Source organism: Rousettus aegyptiacus, unplaced genomic scaffold, assembly GCF_014176215.1.
Source record: "Rousettus aegyptiacus isolate mRouAeg1 unplaced genomic scaffold, mRouAeg1.p scaffold_m13_p_8, whole genome shotgun sequence".
NCBI lineage: Eukaryota > Metazoa > Chordata > Mammalia > Chiroptera > Pteropodidae > Rousettus > Rousettus aegyptiacus.
Window position 1 is genome coordinate 49,389,521 of NW_023416311.1, and position 22,329 is coordinate 49,411,849.

Here is a 22,329-nt window from a genome sequence, read left to right on the forward strand (position 1 = left end):
TAAGGCTATATGTAATTTTTCAGAGTTGAGTTTCCTAAATTCCATTCCTACCTTCCAGGAGGTCGTCTCTCAGGTCACCTAAGTACTACCCCCCACAAAGCTAAGACACACTTCCTTACCATCCCCTTCTCTCCTTTCTTTCATCAAAGCATCACCTCCTGCCTCTTATTCACTAAAGTCCATATTTTTGGCTATCTTATTTGTAATAGACTAATTTCTCCTAAAGTGCAATTGGACACAATAGGGATACATACCTCATTTCAGAGCATAAAACATGGTTGTGTCTTTACTACCTGTATACCCTTGTAAATATAAGAAATATCTAAACCTATGGAGAAGTTTTATGGGTTTATTTGAGCCAAAACTGGTAACAATTGCAGGGAAGCTAGATATCAAATGCTCTGGAGAATGACAGTTTCGTAGTTTCTTTAATGCATTTGAAATTAAGGAGGGAACATAAGGAAGATTACAGGAAGGTGGGAGAAAGCAAGGCAGGGATCGGGTTATAGTTTAGTTAATAAGATTATGTGCTACCCTGAGAGTAGTCATGCTTGTTACAAAAGTGTGTTAACCCGGATGAACAAAAACAATGGATAGGTCTTACTTAAGGCAAAGATAAACTTCTTACTAAAACTTGTATGCCTGAGGTGTGGCTACCCACCATGACCTCTTCCTCGGTTAGGAAATTCATGATTAGATCACCCTGATAGATATTTTCTGTAGAGCCCTTCTTTGTCAGCACCCTGAAAACACTGGGGAGGAGGAAGAGTTTTCCTTCTACCCTTCTAGGTTCTTTGGTGATCTACTAATAAAATTAACATAAAACAGGCTAACAAGAGAAAAACAAATTTAATTTCGTACATATGGGGGCCCTCATAAGAATATGAGACCCAAGAACAAGGCGGGCAATACAGGCTTATATGTCTTTCTGAGCTAAGGAATGAGATAGGGGTTTAAGGCTTCAAACGGGGTGGAGGGGGCGGGGGCAGGTAATTCACAGGATGATAAGAAGAGCAAATACTTTCTAATTAGATGTTTATCCTGCCATATAGAAAGATCCTTTAGATAAAGAGTTGTCTCTGGTAATAATAGCTCTGTTTCTGGGCCAGGCCCCCTATCTAAACTGTTTTAGGTTTAATTAAGGGAGAGGTAAAGTTTTTCTTGAGTCTGCTGAATTTTGATTGCCTTCAGTTCAAAGTACTCCACATGCTGAAAGAGCACATTTTGGGGAAGCTCACTTTGAACCCCTTCAATATAGTCACAAAAAATAAACATCCTCTTAAATATGTGTTTGTGGACATGTGCATTGCAGTTGTACACGAGGCACAATCATAGGTAACTTTAAATTTCTATAGTTAAATGAAGTCTCAAAAATTCTGTCCATGTCTGATCTAAAGGGCTTACTGATCTAGGCCCTTTGAGAAGTAAAACTTTTCAAAAATACAAAGCAGGAAATGGTGATCACTAAGCTGGAGTTAGCACTGTGATGTTCTCTGTGTATGGCTTATTCAGAGCCCTACAAAAAAGAACACAAGGTAAGCTGGGAGCCTCTGAAGCTCCAGCCCTATGCTTCTTCAAGGCTGCAATCCTGTGAGCTATTCTTGCAATCGACTTTGATGTAAAATAGTGAAAACACTGGATTATCCTAAGAATACCATTTTAAAAGGAAGAATTTCTGGGATTGCTTTGTTCTACTGTGACCCCGAAAGACCCACCTGTCCATGGGCAAGCAAACTGAAACTGTAACAAGACCATCAGAGATTGCTCACTTACAATGAAGGACCTGGAGCCACCATGTTCCACAGCAGGAATAAACCACAATCCCTGTTTCCATAAGATAACCATCTGCTAGGGAAGGAGAATCGGGTATGGAAAAGTTTCTAGAGCCAATTCACTATTCCAGCACTCCTGGGTTGCTTTTTCACAAATGAACAGGATAAGAATCTTTTCTACCACTAATTACCAATAAGCACCATTTCTGAAAAATAGAAGTTCTGATCAAAGGTCTGACCTACATTAGCTCAATTAATTTACACATCTGTTCTCTTTCAGCACTGTGGGCAATGTGATGTCTTAGGTGCCACCCTGAGAGTTTTCCAATTTTATCTCACTCAGTTACAATCTCTGCCTTGGGTTATTTATTCTAATGCACTTTGAATTCAGTCCACGATGCTCCCAGTCACCTGATCTCCACTCACCCATAATATACTGATTTCATTACTCCAACAATCATCTCCTGAACTTTTCTTTAATAGTCACTGCAAGCAAAGTGAGAACTGAGTATTGCTGGCTGTCTGCCCTTGGGATGTGACCGCAGAATGCTCCTCCACATTTTTGGGACGCAACCAAGCGGCTTGAACTGATTTTTCAAGTTGGCCCTTTGCCCCATGTGGTCTATTTTGCTTCTATCAGCTTATGCCGAGGACACAGGATACGTGCCCTTGAGTGCACACCCAATGCCAATTTGAGTCCATTGCCCTCCCTTGTTTTAGCCAAGCGTGGCTCCTGCCTCTAAACTCTCATCATCCTTCCTTCTGCCACCACAGCTGGTTGCTGTCCTAGAGTTTTATCTCCTCCACAGACTAAAGTACAGGATTGATTTCTGCACTGGGAAGAAAGAATTTAATTGGTGAATAACAGTCACTTTTGTTCCCTTGCATTCAGTGAATTTACAAGCTCTCTCAGTATTTCAAAAAATAGGGCCTTCAGGCAAGACTAGAATTTGAATCTGAGCATCAGCCATTTATCTACCCCAAGCACTCAAAGCCCTGTGAAACTGGATTGTTACTAACAAAGCCTTACTAGACATCATGGGACCCTAAAACATTCTCTCTCTCGCACACACATAAGTAGTCTATCAAAGTTCTAAAGAAGGAAGGCCCAATACATCTGTTCTTCACTTCCTTTCAAGCTCTGTCCCTGCTCACTTAATTTTTGTGTACTCCAAATTAAATTATATAAGACATTTTCCCCACTAAAATTACAATTAAACTACTGTTATAGAAAATACAAATGTTTGTCAGTCTTCCTCAAAAACACAAAAATTGAGCTAAAATTTAATGCTTTTAAAAGAATAACTGTATTGTGGCATATTGTGTCTTAAGATTCAAATACCAAGCCCAGCCTCTGCATTACAGTGAACAGAGGGTTATGCATGAATAGCCGCAGGATGACCTCACTTGTCAATCACCTAGGAATGCCTTTGGGACCTCCCATCACAGCCCAAATATAAATAGACTTTCTCATTTCTGCATTGTTACAGCCCTCCTGGATGGAAACCCACCCTTCCCTTTGGGGCGTACTCTCTTATCTCTTCACGTCCTGAACCCCACAGGGCTGCAGACTTCCTTAGTGTGGCCCGTCTCCTTCTAAATATACTTTCAATAAATTTTACTTTTTCTAAATCTCGCTAAACTGTAATTCTTTGTTGTGTCAGTGGAGAAGAACTGAGAAACAACACACACAACACCACCATCCATTATCCACCTCTTCCTCCTCCCCCAGGCTACTGGGGCAACGCAGGATTTCACAAACCCATGAGTGGAAATCAGGAAGGAATTAATATCCTTAGAAACCTGGCGTTTTCATTCCTAGCTCTCACTCCCTCCCTCACGCCATCCATACGCAATGTACAAATAATACCAAATTACACATTTGCTAAAAAAATTATCCAGAAGTGGATTTTTTTCCACTATAATGGCTGCCTTCTATGGTCCTTGGCTGAAACAGATAGCAGGTGAACGGCAAACAGAAGTTTAATAACCAGCACATCTTCTGTACACATAAGAGATATCCAGGAAAATGAATAATTCTCTAAAATGGCCCAAGTCATCACTTTAAGTACCTTCTTCAGCTAAAGACAGATGTTGGGGTGGGGGAGGGGCAATTAGGGGAGGTTATCAGGCAAAGCACAGTAAACAAGGGTACGTTTGCTATACAGATTTAAGGCATATTTTGAAGTGGTATATTCTGCTTCCCTTCATCTATTTTTCACATATAGCATTCCTAGTTTATATTAGATAGTCGATATATTGTGGGCATCATTATTATTATTGAATATAGAAAATTACTAAGTAAACTAAAGTTCATAATAAATAAGAGTTTAGTGTAGCCTAGCTTTAGAAAAATGTTTCAAAACATTCAGAGAAAACATAAGTATGTCTTCATAACCATAGATTCTGAAGGAAATAAACATTAAAAGGAATAGAAGACTGCAAAAAAATTCTAACTCTACAATCTCATCTCAGTTTAGTCCATATGCCCATGCTATTTCCTTTGGCCGAAATTTCCTTTTTCACATATTCGGATTATATTATTTAACAAATCAGACAGGAATTGCTACCTTATATCTAACCTAATTTTTGCTCCCTTGCCTCACACGTGGCCATACTTTCTCTTATTCATTCTTGCATTGTCCCTCTTTCCTCCTGTTTTTTTTTTTTCTCCCTTGTTTCTTTTTATTTCTAGAAATACTCAAGATAAGCTGAGTCATTGGAGAAAGCAAAGAATGCTGGCAACTAATATTGTACCCTGGCCCTGATAGACACCTCATTATAGGTGTCACTGGGCTACAGAGAGATGGGTGAAGATAAGAAGAGGGCATCATAAATGATCTCATTTGAGTCTCTCCATTCCAACTAATGCTAACATTAAGACCTGCAATTCATGAAGCTACATCATTAGCACTTTCATCTCCCTGAGGACAAGAACCAAAATATCCATTACTGAAGCAAGAAGTTCATTTCCATTTTGCACTTTAGCTCTCCTAATCTATATAAAAAAAGAAATGTAAGAAATTATGCAGGTGTGTACTCTGCTTTTCTGAATGGCATCTTTTGTATGAATTTTCTCAGGGCAAAATATAATAAGTTAAATCTAAATGCATAAAAACAACTACAGTAGATAATAAAATAACACTTAAATTGTAGACTTAAGCTGTCAACCTATGAGTAAAGTTACTTTTAAAAAAGTGGTCTATCATTATGCCCTAAAGGTTAAATCATGACATATTCTGGAAGCAAGACTATTCCTGATGCATAAAGATACACTCTAAAGTCTGTGTTCTCTGCCTTCAGTTCTGTAAAGTATAAATTTAGAGTAGGTTAACAGAAATATACCGAACTGATTGCAATATTCATAACGATGCAAAAGAATCATTTTCTAAAAGAGGACCCTTATCATGGAAATACTGATTTTATTCTTTCTTAAAATTAGTATGTGTGCATAAGTGTGTGTGTGTGTGTGTGTGTGTGTGTGTGTTTAAGGGGTATTACTGTGAAAGAGAACATGAATGCAAAGAGAGTAATAAAGCAAAACAACAATAAGCAAATGTTAAGGTTTGTAGAATAGATTTGTATTTGAAAAGAGAAAAAGGTAAAGAGAAAAAGCTCTATTCTTCTTAGAAAATCATTGACTCCCTTACCCTCCCCACATATGCTCTGATTAGCTCAATAGCAGTCTTTATCTCATCCAAAGCCTTCAACCTTGCAAAAGCACTCATCTCTATGCAAAGCAATTAGGAAAAAAGTGTGCCCTGCACAAAGTAGGTTCTCAGTAATGACACTTTGGTCATCCAGAACAACATGGAAAGGAGGCAGGCATTAATGAGTCAGGTGTGCTGAAAGTAGCACACATTTTAGAAATAAAAGGCTTTGCTAGAAAGGGCACAATTTCATCTCTGAAGGTCACAGAGTCCTTTACATTCACTTCATTTCTGTATATTATATGCTGAAATTAGAACAGTCCTCCTAAACTTGGTTAGCGTCTGCTGAACCAGGTCAGCAAAAAGAAACCAGCTTTAATACAATTTGAAATTCTAATTCTTTCAATATGGTCATTATTTCTGGGGAAATTATTGCAGGAGCATATACTTATTTAAATACATCAATTTAATTTTGTTTTTTGCTCTTAAGCATATGAGCAATTCTGGGGCAACTCACCAAGAAAAACTATAAATTTACAAATTCTTCCAAAACATATCAATAAAGCTGGAATAGCAGTATTTTAAATAGACTTAAACTCCTAAATCAAAGCTTAGGACTAAAATTTGTGTTAAATTTTATAATCCTAAACCATAGTTTAAGTTGCAATTTCAAGACAGGCAATGTAATATTTTCCAAAAATGGTCCCACATTCTGGTCTCATGTGGTCTTCCAGATCCTTGCCACCCTCCTCTCCTTGAAACAGGACTCTGATTACCTTGACAAACAGAATACAAGGAAGAGATGCTGTGTAACTTCTGACACTAGGTAAAAAAAAAAAAAAAAAAAAGAGGTTCAGCTTTTGCTTGCTTTCCTCATCTTTCTCTGAGCATAAGCCTTGGAAGCCATCTGCCAATTTGTAAGAAATCTGGCTATCCTGAAACCACCAACCTAGCAAGACCATGTAGAGACAACAGAGATAAGAGAGAGATGCCCAGAGAAATCTTCAAATAATTCCAGGCTCCTGCCTTCAATGCTCAGTGAGCTAGTTGGTGGTGTGTGAGAATAAAGGTAAAGAAACAAGACAGGGAGGTTCTGAATGAATCCCATTGAAAGATGATGAGAGTGGGGACAAGATGAGACATATCTTATTGATACATGAAGCACAATTATTCAGGTGAAAGATGTTAAACCACGTTTCTCACTGAAAAGCAGAGATTGTAAAACCTTTAAATTTTGTTCCATATGTATTACCCTTAGCAGATCATTGTATAATTTTCCAGTTTATAAAAGGAAAATTTATGGTCCTCTTAGTAACTAAATTACCAGCATAGAAAATCAAGTGAAAAATACACACATGTCTTCGAAAACAAGATACAATTTTAACATTTTCTTATTTTATACAGTTTATTTTAACACTAGATAATGAAAATGTCAGGCTCTAACACTTACAGTAGAATAACATCAAAGTCTAGTATTAAAAAGAGGTTATAAAATACTCTACATATTCTAACAAAAGGGAAAAATTCTCCTTTGTATTCACCTCAATCTCCATAAGGAAAATAACTATCAAATAAAAGGATAAAATGCTTTTTTGTTTTCTTTCTTCTAAATCTTAAAACAATTCATAAACTTTCCAACACCACTTTGGACTTGTATATACAGATCTAATTAAAAAGCCTAGAAGTGCATCCTAAGCTAAGCCTCAAGAATTTGAAATTGCTAAAAATCGATAAGAAATTAAAGTGGTAAACTATAGTTGGTCTTGAAGACGTTTGCAAATTCACAAAATGTTTCCAAATTATGGCAGTTTGTCCCCAGGGCTTCAAAGAAACAAGATAGTTTAGTCATATTTCTGTTTCTCCATTAATGGTTAAATGGTAATTATTCTCCCTTCTTCCCTTGTATCTCGTCCTATACTTTATTACAATGTGGAAAAACAGTAATTTATAAACATGACATCAAATCAAAGAGACACTAGGCCAAATGGCTATACCTTAGCACCAGGGACCCTCAAGGCAGAGTAAACGCCCAGGATTTCCATGCAAAGGCTGGTGGGCAAAGTTTCAAGAGCTATTTGAACAGAAAATGAACTAAAACAATTAAAATGTTGATGCATTTTAACTGACACAGAATCGCCTTCTCTTCTTAACAACTCTGCCAAAGCTACCCTCACAAGCAAATGTCAGGAGGCACATTTCATAGTTAAGTTGACAATCAAACAAGAACAGCTGCATGTGTCTGGCACATTGGCGATTCTGAGAGCATTTACCAAACAGACAATCTAGAAGCCAGATTTGTTAAGTAAGAACAGTACCCACCTAGACGTTCATGAGAAGATATTCTATCAAAATCCAGGGAGAAAGAAAAAGAATGTTTACATCCAGGAATAAATGTGTTCACACTGGCACTCACGTGAGCTTTATCCTATGACACTCAGAGCTCTCAATGCATTCATCTTCAATCTTTCCAGATGCAACTTTATAAGTAGGAAATACCTCACTCTGGATACGAGTGGGCCCTTGTGCTTGTAACAAGACCACCAACTGTACTGAAGGAAGTGCTGCAAATAATGAGGGAGAGAAGTACCATCAGCTTTTCCACCCCATATTGTTAATAGTATCATAGTCACTTCATAATTCAGACATCATTGGAAAAAAACAACCTCATTAAATATCGCTGAAAATACTCTACTGCCTACAAAAAGTATGCTGATTGGAACTCAATTGGATTAATCTTTTTAATGTGTTGATCTTAAGGGTCTTTATTCATCTCAGTTTTTTCTACTAGGAAAGATATTCTTATATGATCTCCGTTCATCAATTAATGTGCTTGACTTGAAAGTCACTAAATCTCTGTGCGAGTTCTTCTATTTTCAAGATGTTAAAAGAATTATAAAATCTTAAATGCAAATTGCTAAAAAAAATTTAAACACCTTCATTTATCAGACTGTGGTGCACATACATTTTGTTTAATTTTTTGATTTTCATTAACTTTCAATACATCCATCACATTTCTCCCAAGTACATCAAGTATCAACCTAAGCTCTGGGCTCAGAGTCAAGAAGGAATTGCAACTTTCCTCCTGAATCTCCCGTGCAAAATGCTGGTTATTTTCATTTATATTTTGACCTTGACACACTGTAGTAATAAACTAATAATAAACATAATGTCTTCAAAAAGGCATAAATCTGCAGATCAACATCCAACAACTCTGAATACCAGGGCACAGAAGTGCTCGTTGAAAAAAATACCCATAATGATGCCATCAGTATATTAAAACGAAATAACCACTGGTAGTGTTTATATCCCATGAAGCTCCCCCATGTTGGCAGGACACAGATATCTGTTAGTATCAGTACTGTATCACATCCCCCATTCTTTTGCTGGAGTATTTCCATACAGTAGCACATGGTTTAACTTTAGCACCAGTGCTTCCCAACTATACCTTTTCCCTCTCTTCCCTTACCTGTTTTCACAAGGAGAGGGATTGATGGTAGCTGGCCTCAGAAGCCACTCCTGAATGTGAATCCCTAATGTCCGATATGACATAGGTTAGTCAGATCTCATGACTTTCTGGAGGAAAACATCTAGTGGATTCCCTAATTGGTAGAATAAAAATCTCAATTCCTTCCAATAGTTTACAACTTCTGAGTAGTCTGACTCTCATGCATCTCTTTGACCTCAGCTTAATCTATACTCCTACCTTCTTATCATGCTTCGGCCAAACCAGCCTTTCTCATGCATCTCCAGTGGCTAGCAACGTGTAGTATGTTAAGAACACAGACTGCCTGAGTATAAGTTGTGGCCCTGGTTCTGCCACTTCCCAGCTAAGTGTTCGCCCATTTAGTTCCCTCCCTCTAAACTTGTATATCTGTCCCCTCTATTAGGAATTAGTTATTATGCCTGCTCTCAGAACAAATGTCCACTCCTCAGATCAACCTTCCCTATATATCAACTTTCTCCAAAAATGCAAACACCACCCACCCTGAGAGGTTACACTTTCTATTAATGCCCTCATTGCTCCATGTTGTTATCACCTTCTCATGTTTCTTTCTTTTTGTTCTATTTTTTGTTTTGTTTTGTTTTGTTTTTTTCTCATTAGGATGCAAGCTCCATGAGGGCAGAGACCTTGCTTCTTTTTGAATCCCTAGCTCTTGACATTGAACTTGAACACATACTGGGTATTTGTCTAAATATGTGTTTAATTAATTAGTTAAAGGAATTAGAAGATCTGGATTCCAATCTCATTATTTGGAAAGTCACTTAATTTATTGAAGTTTCAATTACCTCATTTATAATTGAAGATAATTACACCCTCTCTACCTCTACCTCAGTGTGAAATGAAAATCAGATAATCTACATGAAAGTGCCATAGAAACTGTAAACATTACCCAAATATTAGTTGTTATTTCAAAGAAACAAGCTAACAGTAGAATAAGTACTAGACTAAGAGTCAAAAACCTAAATGCAACTTCCTTCGAGTCCTTATTGTGAGACTCTGAGTAAACACATACTTCCCTCGGCATCTGATTCTTCATTGCAAAATGGTGGTGATACCATTTTACAAAGATGACATGACTCATCTAGACAACTGTAAAGATCATGTATGAATATGGACAAAAGGTTACTTACAAGATAGTGGAATCAAACCCAAATAGCCGATTATACTTTAGATAGAGGTCTTTCTGACTATATGCCTCCATCTCCCTTAGAGTGTTTTCTTAAGAAAACTTTCCATTGTAAATTCTTTATCTGCCCCTTTGAAATATAAATCTTCTCTTAGCCTCTTACAACCCAAGAATGTTTTCCTCTATGACCTGGGAACCATTTCTCTGAGATGTCATCATCAAGAAAATTAGTACCACTTTCTCAGAGTCTCTGTAGGTAGAAGCCTAACTTCGATAAACAATAATTAGGAAACACAGGTGGCTTAATCACATTGACCAATGTCCTTCAATACTTTTCCACTAATTCACCCCAGTGTTTAAACCCACTTCCACCTATGGTTTCAGCAAAATTGAGTTCAATTTCTCCCCTATTACAATAACCTTGATTCTTATTACAATAATCTGGAATAAAGCCTTATTTGACTATTTCATTTGTCTAGTACAATTTTTCTTTGATGAATTATAGCAGTGAAAACAATGACACCTTTGATTTGGGCTGACCTCTCATCACGAACTCCACCAAGATAATCTGGATCAGACTAATTCTTATCTCTCTTGAACTTTCCTATCCTTGTTTTTTTTTTTTTTTTTTTAGGACAATTTTAGAGGGAAGTTTTAGATTCACACCAAAATGTAAAGGAGGGTACAGAGATTTCCCATATACCTCCTTCCCCCACACATGCATAGCCTCCTCTATTATCAATAGCCCTCACGAGAGTGGTACATTGTTACAAATGATGAACCTACACTGACACATCATAATCATCCAAAGTCCATAGTTTACCTTAAAATTCACTCTTGGTGTCATATATTTTATAGGTTTGGACAAATGTATAATGACACGTATCCGTTATCATACAGAGTATTTTTATTGCTATAAAAATTCTCTGCGCTCTACCTATTCATCCCTCCAACTCCGGGGAGCCTGGGTTTTACTGTCTCTATAGTTTTGCTTTTTTAGAATATCATATAGTTGGTATCATATAGTATGTAGCCTTTTCAGGTAAACTTCTTTTACTTATTAATATATTCATTTAAGATTCCTCAATGTCTTCCTATGGGTTCAAAGCTCATTTTTTAGTTCCGAATAGTTTTCTATTATCTGGATGTACCACACTTCACTTATCCATTCACCTCCTGAAGGACTCATGGCTGGTTCCATGTTTCAGCAATTATGATTAAAGCTGCTCCAAACCCATGCATATGTTTTCATGTGAACAAAAAGAAACTTTTAACTCCTTTGGGGAAATACCAAGGAGCGTAACTGCTGGATAACATGGTAAATGTGTGATTAGTTTAGTAAGAAACTGCCAAACTGTCTTCCAAAGTGGCTGTACCATTTTGCATGTCCATCAGCAATGCAAGAGAGCTCCTGTTCTCTACATCCCCACCAGCATTTCGTGTTGTCAGTGTTCCAAATTTTGGAAATTCTAATAGGTGTGTAGTGGTATCTTACTGTTGTTTTAAATTGCATTTTTCTGATGATATGTGGTGCAAAGCATCTTTTTACATAATTATTTGCAATCTCTCCTCCTCTTTATCTTCCTATATCTTCTCTTTTCTGTGTCAAGTACATCTGAAAGACCATCGCCTTCAAGTTTCTCCCTGTAATTGATGTTCACCCATAATTCGTTGACAGTGATTGCTTGTCTAATTTTATTGTACAATCTTTATAACACCTGGCATTGTTGTCATTCAACACAGTCATTTTGGGGACTCAGTCTCTGCTTCTGTGAAATGAGTAAGTTGGATGAGACAATCTCTTTCCAGGCCTGTTGTTTGCTAAATCTAAAATGCTTTTCAAAGGTTTTCTTTATATCTTGATACTGTATCTATTACCTCATTGGATGTTTAAGGGAAGATGACCAGGACAAAAAGTCCTCTACCCAGAAGATGCAATGTAACTGTGCCACATAATTTTTAAAGTTTAAAATATATATAGGTTTTTATCATTTTCCTCCCATCATTACTAGTGTACTAACACTACATTTATCAACAATTTACTTAAACCTCCCTGGGGTAAACTCAGCTTTGAATGATACATGATGAAACCAATTTTAGATACTTGGTGTCAAAATGAAATCAACATTTATTTGGTAAGGAAGTACAATACTGCTTTCAATTTCCAAGAATTATTTTTGTTTTCTTGTTTTTTTTTAGAAGTTATCAGTTCTATGAAAATATTACATTATTGAGAAAATTTTTCCTGGGTACATTTATGTTTATTGATCTCATACCCTTGCCTGTAAGTTTCCCCAAGTCCTGAACTTCTGTGCTCAGAGTATCCCTAAGTTCAGAATCTTTAAAGAATTTGCTTTCAGTAAATACATTTGTAATTTCTAGACAAAGAGATACCCATGAAAATCAAACCAAAGGTGAGTATCAGAGTAAATCGGATTTATATTTGAGTCAGGGACTGATTTTCTTTTGATCAACTGCCTGATTTATTATGCTCTTGCAGATGGGTCACTGTTAAATGTCATGGTTGTTTTATGTCGAAACAAAGTGAAAACCTGATACTATCAATGTACGGACATAATTCAAATATAGTAAGAATTTGCTTGAGGACCTACAATAAAATCTTTGCTTTTTAAAGAACTGATCAGTGCAGATGGAACACAATGAATGGCCCCCATGTTTCATTTGGTTTTTATTTTGCTTCCATTTGGAAGCGACTGTCTTATTGATACCATAAACAGGCAGAGATGAGTATAGCAGAAAATTATTTTTCATAAATAAAAATTATGAGTTAAGTTCTCTGCAAATAAACGTAATATAAGAATCTTAAAGAACCAATCTGCAAAGAGTTCCAAAAGTAGCAAACACTTGATATTGAACCATAGTATAAAATAACATTTAAAAAGTCTCGAAATGATTCTTAATTATTTTTTTCTCAATATTCCCAATCTTTTAGATTACCATGTTCCAACATATCTTAATAATTACTTCCACTTATTCACTAACAGTCAAAAAAAGAGGAAAAGAAGTCCAGGTTTATCGTACACATGTATCTCTTGCTTATTACTCCTAATAGTCGTGCAAGGGAATTGTTATTTTCATTTTATAGATAAGAAAATTGAGGTTTGGAGTGCCTAAGACTTAGCCTAGGACATAAAACAGAAACATTAGAGCTAGATTTGAAATTAGTTATATTTAAATCAAAACTCATACTTTTTTTCTTGCACTACACTGCCTCTGGCATTAAAAGAATGTCCTATCAGGAGAACAGAAGCACTGTTAAAAAGACAACAGCCAATCTTGGTGATACATGAGCTCCGTCCTTCAGTCTCTGCAAAATGGGAGCACTGAAGTGAAGCATGGGTTTGATTTAGAGCCTATGCTGTAGTGTTTCATTAGACAGGGATCTTACAAAGCACTACATTACATGGTTCCTAAGAAAAAGAATTTGAGGACTTGATAACGGAAGTAATTTGGTTCTAAAATATTTTACAATAGATTAAAAAGATAATAGTGAGAAATCAAATATCTCAATGTAAACATAATGGGTAGCACATATTCCTGGCATAGATTTTTCTTAGGTGTTTGCAAAGATATAACTAGAATTCAAGGTTAGAGATAACTCTTAAATGACAGATGCCACACAACTTTTTGTCTAGCCACATTTACAAAACGCAATTGCCTCTTTCTCCATAACCCTGGAAGAGAGACTTTCTGAGCTTTCCTGATTGCTTTTCCTAAAGTAGTGTTCTAAATTTATTGCTCCCAAGGTCAATAACCTTAAATAAAAACTCCCAATGCTGCTTGCAATTAGTAAAAACTGAAATTAGACACTGTAATTTTAGGACTCATCCTGTATTTCCAGACTCATTGCCTGAAACTGTTTCATGACTCTGGTCCAGCAAATGGAAGTTAATGACCATCCCCTAAATCCAACTCATCCTTGAATTTGTTCATTCTGTTCTCCCCTGAAATGTTCATTCTCCTCTTCAACAGTATTCCTTAAGGAATTCCTAGATTTTCTTCTATTACTTTCAAGTAACAGAAAATCCACCTTACTGTGGGTTAAACAATAAAACCTTAAATTTCCCCAAATTACAAATGCGAAGGAACTCAGTTAATTTTCTGTCATAACAATTTTTAAAGAGCCAGTGTTTTCCTTCCTTCAGTTATACCATCACCAATCTGTTGAGATTCATTTGCATAGCATAATAGTCAAGACCATAGCTAGAGTCCAAAATCTACTTCTGCTTTGCGACCTTCAGAATATATGTGAGTTCTCTGAGCTTTAGCTTGTTCATCTATTACACATAGATAAAAATATCTATGATTTAATGACAATATATGTAAAGTAAGGACTTAATATTCTAATATTAAAAACTGTTATAATCTTAAAAAGTACCTGGTACATAGCATTAAATATTTTCTAATATTTTTGTGCTCACGGGGTAATGTAGTGTCTGTCTGTCTGTCTGTCTCTCTCTCTTCTCCTAATACTCAGAGAGGAAAGATCTTCTAGAAGTTACTAAATAGCTACCTGTTACAGTTCATTGGCTAGGATTGCATCACATGTATATGCTGAGCTGCAAGGAAAGCTAGGAAAGTGAGTGTCTGGGGTATTATGAGTCAGCGCTCTGCCAGAAAGTAGGTGAGAGGGTTAGAGTGGAGAGAGGAGTGACTGTTGAATATTCAACCAAAGGTGACTATCAAAATCACTCTTTAGCCATCAAAAAATTAGTAGTTCTTCCAGGCTTCCTCTCAAACACCCACCCTTTCATGAGGTCCTTCCTAACTTCCACACCAGGCACTATTTTTTTCTTTTTTTCTGAATACTCTAAACAGTTGTGGAGAGTGTCAAAATCAAACATATATTAGAGAACTACTGAATGAAGCACTAAATATAACCAGTCAAAACCATCATGTGATAATCAAATTAATTCTACAACATATAAATCAATTAAAATAACCAAAAATTGTTATTGTTTGAGTGTTTATCCTGTGGCAGGTGTGAAAATAGGTGATTTGTCTAAGTTTTTTATTTACTATGCACAACACTTCTACAACATTGAAATTACAATTAGACTTGCTTTGGAATATATTCCCAGCAAACTTCTTTCCCTCAACCTCTTGAAAAATGTAGCTTTTCCACTATTTAATTCTCACAATAAAAACAAATCTATAAGCACATACATGTAATTAAAAAGGCTTACCATGGAGAAAACTCTTTGAACAAGCAGAAATTTTAATAATTCTCTACCTATCTCCCTATTTTTCACCGAGGATGGATAGCCATTAAAGAAGAAGAAGAAGAAAAAAAAGTGGCGTCCAGAAATTCACTTACAGACTTTCATTTCATTCTTTCATTTATTCCAGTTTAGTGATTGTCTAATTTTAGTGTATAAGATGTACTGTCCAGTTATACATACACAGAACTGTGGATGTAGTATTTCACAAGTGATGGGATATTTTCAAGCATAATATTGATTACATGGGATTATCATTTTAACTTTTACTTTAAAAAGTAACTCAAGTGTAACATGTGAATCATCATATTAGAACCATTTTACAGATCAGAAAATGGCTTCCAAAGAATGAATTACTTACTCAAGAACATAAAACTGGTAATTGGTTTAAGTGGGGAATTGTAACCCCTATTGGTCTGACCTAAAAGTCAAAGAAGCCAATAGCTATACTGCCTGCTTATTCAGTGCGGAAACTGGTCGCCCTCAGCACTTGGCCCAGTGTTTTATGAATAGGAGATGATCAATGCATATTTGTTGTAATGAGATTGTGAAAATTAATCTCTAAAGACTGAGTAATCTCTCTTATTTTCTGCCTCTTAAATGCTCTAAGTCTCAGAAAAGAAATAGGCACCAAAATTGACTAGAATTAGCAATAATAGAAACCATGTACCCTAATTTGGCAGCACAAATAATAGAAGTATTACGTGTGCCTTTTTAACTCTACAATGACTGTTTGCTCATAAAATTAAAACTTAACTTGTGTACTAATCCTACCCTCTTTGGCATTCTACATCATGTTTAACACTGAGTCCATAAACATGAGTATAGAAAATAAATCATATTTCTTGATTGTCTTTGAATCAAAATCCAACTCTAAGCCACATATTTCCTGGAAGTTGATAAGTCTACTCCTGGTTATTATCTCCAAGGCTCTATCCACATCCTCAACCACAGTTATTTTGTACAGTCCCAAAGTCAAATTATGTATTAGTCATCTGTCTCCATCTATTACTGTCGAGATTCTTATGCTTTGGTCTACATATTTTCCTCAAAGCTGTGATATCTAGAATATAACTTCCCTAGGTATAATGCTTAATTTTATGTGTTACTGTCTAGGCCATGATACACAGATATTTCATCAAACATATTTGGATGTTTCTATAAAGGTCTTTTTAAAAGGAAGATTAACATTTAAATCAGTAGATTTTAAGTGAAGCAGATCACCCTATAACACAAGTAGCCCTCATCCAGTCAGTCTAGGCCTTACAACTGAGCTCTCCTGTAGTAGAGGGAATTCTGCCTTCAGTATACCTTTGAACTTGAGCTGCAACATCAACTCTTGCAGGCTGAATGTCCAGCCTGCCAGCCTGCTTATTGCGCTATATAGAAAAGTGATAGATAGATAGATAGATAGATAGATGATAGATAGATAGATAGATAGATAGATAGATAGATAGATAGATAGATGTAGAGAAAGAGAAAGAGAAAGAGAAAGAGATAGAGATAGAGATAGAGATAGAGATAGAGATAGAGATAGAGATAGAGATAGAGATAGAGATAGAGATAGAGATAGTAGAGATAGGGATAGAGATAGGGATAGGGATAGGGATAGGGATAGGGATATATAGAGATATAGATATAAAATCTCCACTTGGTTCTGTAAGTGATTTTTAATATTTGATGATAACATGAAACTTCTTCTTTTGATTTCCCAGGATATACAGCGCACAAACTGTCAAATGACTGAGGAGCTAACTCCATTATTCACATCCTTTCTCCCTTGGAGAGCTTTCGAAATAATTAACCACTTCTAATGCTTAATTTCATTCTTCCATTCTTTCTTTCCTTTATTAACTGAACATCACTTTTAAATAATTCAATTTGAAGAGATATAGGCAAGCATGAATATCTCTTGCCAAAATTATTATGAGAGTGACTTTACTAATTTTTCCACTCTCCATAAAGTAGTCAACACGATCTTTTAAAAATGCAAATCACTTTTCCTTAAAATCTTCTGGTGGCTTTTCTGCATTTATGGTCAAATCTAAACTCATTGTCATCGTGCCTCTGCTACCTCTTCACACTCATCTCATACACCACCACTGCCCACCAGCTACTCTGGCCATGTTTCTGTTGCTCGAACAAGCTAAGCTTTATAAGCAAATGGCATCTTAGGCCTTTGGTAATTGCTATAAAAAAAGGTTTGGAGCGCTCTTCCCCCAGATCTTTTCTTGGTAGCTCTACTTTTCTATAGGGGGCACAGTGAAACATTCCTCTCTGAAGACAGAACATCTCTGCCTGCCTAGTCTACATCCAACCACCCATATCACCCTTTGCTATCTTCTCAGAATGGTTTATTTTCTTCATAACACTTTTTATTTTCTAAGAATTTCTTGTTTATTTGTTTACTTGTATATTTCCTGCTGAGGCGGAGATGAGAGAAATGCATCACATAGATCAGGGTTTTGCAAACATTTCTATAAAGACACAGATAGGAAATATGTTCTCTTTTACAGGCCATGAGGTCTCTGTCACAACTCTGCTATTTTTACACAAAAACGCATATAGGCAATACTTAAATAAATGAACGTGACTGCATACCAATAAAACATTATTTATGTACACTGAAATTTAAATAGTCTATAATTTAAAAAATGTTTTATTTTGAGATAATTGTAGATTCAGTGAGTTGTAAGCAATAATACTGAGAGAGCCCATATGCCTTTTACCCTATTTTCCCAGGGGTAATATCTTGTACAACTGTAGTATGATATAACAACTAGTATATTTATGTTGATATAGTTAAGATACATAACCCTCCATCACTACTAAAACTCTCTTGTTGTTCTTTTATAGCCACACTCACGTCCCCTCTCTTTCTTAACCCCTAGCAATCACTAATTTATTCTTCATTTCTATAATTTTTTCATCTCAAGAATGCTATAAAATTAAATCATACAACTTTTAGAACTGGCTCTTTTGATTTAGCATAATTTTCTGGAAATTCATCTAATTTGTTCTTTTTTATTGCTCAGTAGTATACTATGGTATGGATATTATTCCATGGTTTTCTTTCTTTTTAATTGCCTTTAGTTTTTTGTTGTTGTTTTTTTAATCAAGGTACTATACCAGTTTCATAAAATGAAATAGGAAATGTTCCTCTTTTTCTATTTTCTGAAAGAGATTGTGTAAAATGGCATTAATTCTTTAAAATTTTGGTAGATTTCACCAGCGAAAGCATGTAGGCCTGGATATTTTACTTCAGGCATTTTTAAATTGCAAATTTAATTCCATTAATACTTGTAAGGCTATTCGAACATTCTATTTCATATTGGGTGAGTTGTGAACATTTGTGCTTTAAGAGGAATTGAGGAATCATCTAGGTAGCCAAATTCATGTGTATATAATTACAGTATTCTTTCATTATCTTTTTGATATTTAAAGTGTCTGTAGTGATAGCCCCTATTTCATTCCTAATAGTGGTAATGTTTTGTCTTCTTTTTCTTTTATCGGTCTTGCTAAAGGTCTGTCATTTATTGATTTTTTTCCAACAAGTAACTTTTTGTTTGGTACCTTTTTTTTCTATTTCCAATTTTCTTGATTTCTGCTCTTATCTTTATTATTTCCTTTTTCCTTCTTGCTTTGAGTTTAATTTGGTCTTCTTATTCTAAGTTCTTGACATTAGGTCTTAAATTATTGATTTGAGACTTTTCTGCTTATCTAATTTAAGCATTTAATATTATGTCTCCTTAGAGTTGCTTTAGCTATGTCCCACAAATTTGTCAAATGTAATATTATTTCAATTAATGTTTTCTTTTTAAATTTTCCTTTAGACTTTCTCCTCAATTAATAAATTATCTAGAAGTGTGTTAAGAACTGTGTGTTTCCAAGTGTTTGGTTGGGGGTGTACTGTTATCTTTATGTCCCTGATGTCTAATTTTATTCTATTATGATAAGAGAACAAATTCTGTGTGATATCAATCTAAATTTGTTGAGGTTTGTTTTATACCCGGAAAGTGGTCTATCTTGATCTATGTTCCTGGACACGTGAAAAGAATACGTATTCTGCTGTTTGGTATAATGTTCATAAATGTTGATTGTATTTTATTGGTTAATGGTATTATTTCATCCTTGCCAATTTTCTATTTGCTAGATCAGTTGCTGAAATGGGAATTGTAATGGACTGAATGTGGCCTCAAAAGATATCAACCAGAAGCAATGAATGTGACCTTATTTATATATACATATATATCTTAAAAGGGTCTGAGCAAATGTTATGAAGGATCTTGAGATGAGCTCATCCTGAATTTAGGATGCACCTTAAATTCAAGGACATGGGTCCTTATGAAAGAAAGGCAGAGAGAGAGAGATTTGAGACACAGAGACACAGAATGGAAGACTCTGTGGAAACAGGGCCAGAGATTATAGTCATGTGCCTAGATGTTAAGGAATGCCAAGAATTTCTGGCAACCATCAGAAACTAAGAGAGAGGCATGGAATAGAGTCTCCCTTAGAGCCTCCAGACAAAGTCAACATCTGATTTCAGACTTCTGGCATCCAGAACTAAGAGAAAATAAATTTCTGTTGTTTTAAGTAGTTTGTAGTACTTTGTTATAAAATCCTTAGGAAATTACAGGATGTTGAAGTCTCCAAATATAATTATGGATTTGCCTGTTCTTTAAATTTAATTAGCTTTTGTGTCATATATTTTGTAGCCCTGTTGTTTGGTGCATACACATTTAAGATTGAAATATATCTGATATTAATATACTAATGATTGCATGAGCTATAAATATCAGCACAATTATCTTATTATATTTAAAGCGAGTCTTTTAGACAACATAAAAGCAGGGTTAAGCCTTTTTTTAATCCACTGTGTAAATCTCTGTCTTTTAATAGTTATGTTTAGACCATTTATATTTAATATAATTATTGCTATGATAAAGCTTAAAAATGTTATTTTATGTTTTTGGTTTTTATTTGTCCATTGTTTTTGCTGTGTTACTATGGGTTAAACATATTTTTAGAATTCCATTTTGATTTTTCTATCAAACATTCTTTAGTATGCTCTTTATATTAGCTTTTTAGTACTAGTTCTATGTATTACATTATATATAAATAACCCTGTAATCTACTGATATTAACATCTTGACAGTTTGAGTGAAGTGTAGGAACTTAATTGCCCTCTTCATCCTTCTACCTACCCTTAAATGTTTCCTATATATACTTGCAGAACCATATCAGGTAGTAATACATTGTTAGCTTTAACCATCAAACATAATTTAGAAACCTCAAAGAAGAAAAATTTATAATATTGACTCATATTTTTGCCCTTGTAATGCTGTTCCTTCCTGATGTTCCAAGATTCCTTCTTTTATCATTTATGTTTAGAGAGGGTATTTTTTTAGCGATTCTTTTAAAGTAGATCTGCTAACAACAACAAAAAATTATCTTAATTTTCTTTCATCTGAGAATGTCTTAATTTCTAAGTATATTTTCTTTTGCCAGATATAAATTTCTAGATTAATACTCCTTTTCATTTAGGATTTGAAAAATGTATGCTATTTCCTTTTGGCTTCCATGGTTTCTAATGAGAAATACACTGTCATTTGAATTGTTTGTCCTTATCAGAAAAAAAGTCATTTCTCTCTCACCACTTTTAAAATTTATCTTTAATTTTCAGAAATATACTATAATCACGTCAGTAAGGATTTCTTTGAGGTTAGGGTTTGAACAACTTATTGACTGACTTTTAACATTTTGAGAAGCTTTCAGCAATTATTTCTTTGAATATATTTTAGCCCCACCCTTCTCCTCTCCCGAAGGGACACCAATGCCATGAATAACAGATCTTTTGTTATAGTCCCAGATATTCCTGAGGCTCTGTTTATTTATTTTTTTCATTCATTTTTACCTCTTTTGTTCATTCCGGATAATTGTTATTGTTCTGTCTTCAAGTTCACTAACTTTTTTCCTCTGACCTTTTTATTCTGCTATTGAGCCTTCCTATCGAGATTTTTATGCTGATTATTGTATTATTTTAGTCCTAAAACTTCCATGTGGTTCTTCTTTATAACTCCTATTTCTTTGCTGAGCATTTCTGTTTCATTGTTGAGACTTTTTATTTTTTCATTAATTCAACTGTGTTCGTAATTGCTCATCAACATTCTTATAATTACTGCTTTAAAATCTTTGTCAGATAATTCTACGATTTTTGTCATCTTGATGTTGATATCTATTGATTTTCTTTTTTTCATTCAAATTGAGATTTTAAATTGGAAATGGGACATTATGATGAGATTCTGAATGCTATTTTACCCTCTACTTTTAGGAGTTTTTTTTTTTCTTTCTTTTTTTCTGACACTGCTCCAGGAAAGTAAGTGGAGTATGATTACTTCATTACTGCAAGATGAGGGTAGAAGTCCAGGTTCTTCACTTAATATCCAGTGGCACTCAAGGACAGGATGGGCTCCTTGATACTGCTTGCAGGGTGGAAGCTCTGGTTCCTCCACTGCAGCTCCACTAAAACAATCCTAGCTGGGAGGAGCAGGAATGCCTCCAGTGACACCATGGGGGAAGTGGCCTCATTACACCTGGGCACCAACAAAAGTTCCAAATCTCTACTAAGCCTCCTCTGCCATCACCAGTGGGGAAGAGGAAGGCTACCTCATTACTACTGAATAAGGGTCCAGGCTCCTCACATTGTCTCCACAGATGCTAGGGGTGTAGAAGTGGGGACCCACCTCCTGTAGGCAGGAATGAAAGTCCTGTCTCCTATTCAACCTTCTCTGACATCACACAAGAATAAGGTTGGAGTGTTTCATTATAGCCTTGCAAGGGTTCTACTCGGCTTTTGCTGGCAGGATTGGAAGCAGGACTACAGTTTTTTTTCTGTAGAGTTTATCTAGAGTATAGTAGTTATTGTCTAAAAGTTTTCTGTCTTGCTAGGCTGACCTTTTCCTGACGTTTTGGCTAGAGAGAGCATGCTTTTGTTGTCTGACAATTGATGTTTCCAGGTTTTTGGCTTCTTCAGCTCCAA

At 35.4% G+C, this 22,329-nt stretch overlaps 1 long non-coding RNA gene across 1 annotated transcript in view; it reads right to left on the reverse strand.

Annotated features, from left to right (window-relative positions):
- The window catches only part of LOC107520861, a 275,913-nt gene extending 259,226 nt beyond the window's left edge, over nt 1-16,687 (reverse strand). The window contains exons 1-2 of the long non-coding RNA XR_004952511.1: nt 14,493-16,687; nt 7,742-7,983 (exon numbers count right to left, since the gene is read on the reverse strand). This is a non-coding gene — a long non-coding RNA (uncharacterized LOC107520861). The remainder of the gene's footprint in view (nt 1-7,741; nt 7,984-14,492) is intronic.
- Nucleotides 16,688-22,329: the final 5,642 nt, after the last annotated feature.